Below are 6,000 nucleotides of genomic sequence, written 5' to 3'. Positions count from 1 at the left end.
GAATTAATTAATGGAAGAGGAAAGTCTAGTTTGATGATAAAAAGATCCTCCAAAAAGGTTCTACGCGATTAAAGAGAAAGAGAGGATGGAAACAAACTTCAGTTAGTTAATTGTGATCTCCTTGATGAAAATAAATTGATTTTCTTTGAAGATTCGTATAAAGAATAACGATTAAAATTAATTTGATATTTTCTTTCAACTAGAAGACTAACGTGGTGAGTGACCTAATTCGAATTATTAAATACTCGCACATGGTAGGTGACTTTTGACCTAAAAGAATTATTTTGTTTGTCAAAATTGTTACAACCTTTTCTTTCAATAAAGTGACTATTGTTCTGGGGTCAATAAAAATGTTCATTCATTTTTATTAATATCATAACTATATCATCTTTGAAAATTGTCAGATAAATTTAAATATTAAATAACTTCCAAATCGATGTACACTATGATCAGTGTAAACTTCAGCTTCTGAAATTTTAAATACCAGGAAATCGTTATTGGCATTGCTTCTAAATCCGAATTTATTAAATTCAATGACTTGATGAGTATTCGATATCGGTTTTAGTTTTAAAAACCATTTTTGAATATCATGTAGTACTCTCACACTACTTTTTTGTAACCAACAGAAAATTGAGAATAATTAACTCTCATAATGGTTTTTAGCATTAAAAATAGATAATAAAATTGTTGATTTTAGTTTTTCGGATAATTCGCTGTTAATGACACGTTTTCAGATATCTATTTAACCCATTTTGATTCTTTCCAAACCACAAGTTCTTTAAAAATAGAATAGATTTATTTATTTTCTGACTTTGTTGCTAACAGTTTTTTCGGCTAGCTCTCGTATATCTGGTGGTGTTGGATCAGAATAATCTTCTGCTAACTGACTCTATTAATATTCTTCATATCGACAAATTAAAAATTCATTTAATCTGCATGCAACGATGTTTATGTTTCAGAAATACTGCCAATTGCATAAGAAAGAATTGGGTATATCTAAAGTACTAGCCTGGTTTTGTAAATATTTCTTTGAATACGATTTTTAAAATCAAGTATATGAATTTGTAAATTGAAATATAAATTAAAATTCAATGAAATTGTATGGCGTCATTAAAAGAACGGATTGGAAAAGGAATAAAGATGGGCAGATCTAATCCAAAGTAACTACCAGAAAGTCATGATCATTCGCATATCCAGAAAACTGTTTAACACGCAGAAGTTTAACAAATGTATGCATTAATTAATACATTAATTCTTTTGTTACCAATTAATTATTCCTCTATTATTTCACCATTAATTATTTAACTTGATACGCTGATACAAAGTGGCATACAACAACAAAAAGATTTATAAACTTCAGTTGTTTGTCCCAGCAAAAAAAATCTGATGATCATTAGATGCCATTGCAGATTCTAATTATAAATTAGTGAAAAATTCAAGAATTTCTCTGCAGAATGTACCAAAGGGTAAAAATACAAATATTTAACAATTCCACGAGGAGTATATATATATATATGTACACTGGTGCAAAATTCATTTAACACACTCCTCCTGACGAAACATCAATTTAGTGTGGCATTTCCTTCCCAAGGGAAAAAGCAGTGGCTCGTTAGGCGAACGAAACGTTCTCTTAAGAGTGATTGATGGCCAGTCGTTACACGCGTTGTGTCCTATAAAAGAAAAACATTACACACTCTTGCGTATAGAATCACGCATCGCTTTGCGATTGCCTCTCTCACTCTCTCTCGGCCTTATCGGTTGTACGGCCCAAGAGCCACCCTGCAGGCTAATGTAAAAAGCCCACATAAAAAGCATATCCGTTGAATGTGACGTTCTGTCCAGTACTTCAGAGAGTACACTATGCGGGGATGATGGTCGTTCGACTTTTTTTTTACCCGCCTTTTTTTTAACGTTGCCCGCTTTGGTGGTGGGCCGTTTGTCGCGATGCACGCAGGTTCGTGTTACCTGACCAAACAAGTGCTAATTACCGTTGGTGAATAAGTGGGCCTGGTTCATGTGTGAGTGTGTGTAAGTGACGGTCACGCAAGATACGTAATTCATGACTTTATTATTACGTGCCTTGAACAGAGCGACTGAGACGCGAACTTTTTACAACTAACGGCATCATCTATATAGGTATATATATATGTATGCTATACACGACATTAAAACACTCCTTCGATGACCCAAGAAGGCACTTTGTACATACACTTAAATGTGTACAAAAAACCACTTGTGAACAAAGAATTCCTCATGTCAGCTATGTATTTTTACACTTTTCTTCGCAATGTTTGTAATTCAGAATTGCGTTCTTATAAAAACTTGTACAATGGCATTTCATCAACGGAATGAAATTATTTCAAAAATGTGCTGCCGCTAAATTAACTTAATTTTTCACTTTGTTTCTTTTTCAACAAAAGATACTTTTGTTGCAAATTGAATATATATATATATATCTTCTCACGCATAAGAAATTGAGATTGCAAAATCTTTATTCCTTACGTTCAAGTATGGAGAAAAACTTCATCTTTAAATTAGAAAGAAATTCCTGAAAAATTCTTAATACTGAAAGAATTTTTTTTTCTTTTTTATTTAAATGAAAACATCTAACAAAAATTTTAACAATTTTTATATAAATATAAAAATTGTTTTTTGATATATATATAAAGCTCTTGACTTTCATTATAACGCGACAATAGAAACGAAGCGGATACATAAAACATTGCGTACAGATATTACCATTAAATGCAGAAAGATAAGGCGCGAAAACATTGTGACTTTAATGTAATACTGCCACCGGCTGTCACTGTTTTTATTACACTTCAAACTGAGGGGACTGTTAAATATTTTTTTTTTTTTTTTTTTTTTTTTTTTGCTTTAGTCATTTTATACCATTTATAAAAGTTTGTGTTATACATTAGTGGCATAAAAACTTTGTACAGTCGTTAAAAAAAAGGGTGTCACGTGTAATAAATTTGAAAAGTAAATAAAAATTGTTTAATGAAGAAAAGAGATATCAGCAAAAGTATAATTTTTATATTCAGGGTTGTTAACGACCGTTGAAGGGTAATCAAAATTTTTTTGGGGTAAAGATTATAGACAAGAAACAACAGAGTTGTTACAAAAATATATGATTTTCTTTTTCCCTGACTCTATAATGAAAATATTTCAAGAAATTTTGAATAACAGCCCTCGGATTGCACAACTTTTTTTGGCTTTTTTTATTTTTTAAAATTGAATTATTAAAATAATATTGTTTGCAAAATTCAATTATTTTCAATAATTTAAAACAATTTTCTCGAAAATTAAATGATTTAAAACAGTTTTCAATTGAAAATTCACTAAAATTCAATTATTGTCTAAAGTTAAAAAAAAAAAATTTCACCAATTCAAAATGAAAGTTTCAATTAATAATCTCTTGAAATTCAATTATTATTTCTAAAATTTAAACTCGAACTCTTCTAAAATACAATTATTTCTCATTTTGCTATCTAAAATTCTTTGTTGAATAATTTAATTTTAATAATTTTAATCAAAATTTTCGAAAATTAAATTATTTAAAACATTTTACAATTCAAAATTCTCCAAAGTTTAATTATTGTTTAAATCTTATAAAATATCTATAGAAATTCCAATTTACGAAAATTTTAATTAAAAATCTTTTGAAATTCAATTAGTTCCAAAAATTTTAAATATTGCTCTTCCAAAACTCAATTATTTCTAAATTTTTAACTATAATTTCTTTTTAAATTATTGATTTCTAATAACTTTAATCAAGTTTTTCAAAAATTCAATTACGTAAAACGTTTATTAATTATTAATTCTTTAAAATTAAATTTTTTCAGGTATATTTCAGTCTGAAATTTGTAAAAAAAATTTATTAATTTAAATTTATAAAAGTTTCAATTCATAATCTCCTAAAATTCAATTATTTCTAAAATTTTTTAATCAAACTCTTTTCAAATTCAATTATTTTTAAAATTTTAATTAAAAATCTTCTGAAATCAATCAATTTTTTTTTAATGTAACTTTAAATTATTTTTCAAAATTTGTTCTGAAACTGAATTGAAATCTTGAAAATTTTTCTGACAATCATAATCAGTATAATTCGGTTTTAGACTTTTCTTGTAATGTAAATCAACTGAAATGACTTTTTTTTCATTCAAAAGTCGATCCGAGGCCTACAATTATAAAAACGTAAGACAATAATTTTTAGAAGCAAAAGTTTGAATTGAAAATTTCATAAATTATAATTTTAGTAGCATTTTTAGAAATTTTATATTTTTCCAGTAAAATCATTAATTAGAATTTTCATTTTATGGAATTTCATTTGTCATAATTATTTTTTAGCCAAATTTTTATTTGTTCGAATAATTAGTATTTTCATCAAAGCGATTTTTTATATCACAGAATTTTTATATAACCGAAAATTCACTTCACAGATTTTTAATTTGTTCGAATTTTTATGTGTCAGAATTTTTATTTAACATAATAGGCATTTTAAAGAATTTTTATTGGGTAGAATTTCATTGTATAGAATTTTCATTTTATTCTTTCAGATGAATTTTCATTTGTTCGGAATTATTATTTGATTGAATTTCCGTATAACCGATTTTTCATACTACAGAATTTTTACTTAATCAAAAAATCCATTGATAGAATTTCTAATTAATAGAATTTTCATTTGTCCGAAATTGAAAATGGCCGAACAAACAATCGACAGAAATATTTCGGCGCGATTTTTAAAAGTAACCAATCAAAAATTATCTATAAAATTGTGATTAGTTGATTTTAAAAATCGCGCCGATAAATCTTTCTGTCGTTTGTTTGTTCGGCCATTTGCAATTTCGGACAAATAAAAATTCTATTAATTAGAAATTCTGTTAAATGATTTTTCGGTTAAGTAAAAATTCTGTAGTATGAAAAATCGGTTATATGGAAATTATATCAAATAATAATTCGAACAAACGAAAATTCACCTGAAAGAATAAAATGAAAATTCCATACAATGAAATTCTACCCAATAAAAATTCTTTAAAATGCCTATTATCACTGTGCAACAGATTTTCATTTTTTTTTTATTTCTGAGACCGCATAGGGTGATTCTTATAGGTTTTTCGACGCTGAACACGAATCCGTAATCAGAATTGCTCCATTACCCTAGGTTTTCGAGAAATTTGGCCTTGAAAATTGAAAAAATGCCGTTTTTAGGGTACTTTTTGATTTTTTATTACGGTATCAAAATTTTTTTTGAGGTTTTCATGATATGCATATGAAAGCTGATATCCTCCTTAACATTTTCCAATTTTGATCTTTAAAAAATATCTTTTTTTGGATGAGTTATCCTCATTTGAAATTCGCGTTGCAACGTGAATCGGGATCACAGTGCAGGAGGCGTATAAAAAATGGTCCAAAATTCAAATGTATTTTAAATAGTCTGAAATTTGTTACTTGGGTGTTTTCGGGGTCGCTGATTACGAATTCGAGGTCCGTTTTTGAAAATTCAAAATGGCGGATCCAATATGGCGGACGACTTTTTCTAAACTCGATCGAAATGGCCTGTAACTTGTTACTAGGGAGTTTTCGGATATATAAAACTTCAGTAATATAGAAAATCGGTTTGGCAAAATACTAATTCGGACAAATAAAAATTCGGCTCAAAAATAATTATGACAAATGAAATTCCATAAAATGAAAATTCTAACTAATGATTCTTAGAACATAATCATGTGTCCTATATTATTTTTAGATTCTATTTGTCAGTAATTTTAATCAAAGTGGAATACATCAAAATCTTCCATTGATATAATTACAAAAATTTGCCAAACAATGTAATTATTTCTTCGTTCAAGTATCTCTTAAAATGTTGTATTAATTAGTACTATTAAAGATAATAATAATAAAAAAATGTTCAAATCTATTATCAACGAAAATTAGTAATATAAATTGATTGTTGAACAAGAATCCATATATCCTAATCATATAGTCAAGTGACTTATA

This window comes from Leptopilina boulardi, unplaced genomic scaffold (assembly GCF_019393585.1).
Source record: "Leptopilina boulardi isolate dan_hultmark-lab unplaced genomic scaffold, ZJU_Lbou_2.1 LbouV2_316, whole genome shotgun sequence".
In the NCBI taxonomy this organism is placed as follows: Eukaryota; Metazoa; Arthropoda; class Insecta; order Hymenoptera; family Figitidae; genus Leptopilina; species Leptopilina boulardi.
Note: the sequence above shows the minus strand (reverse complement) of the source record.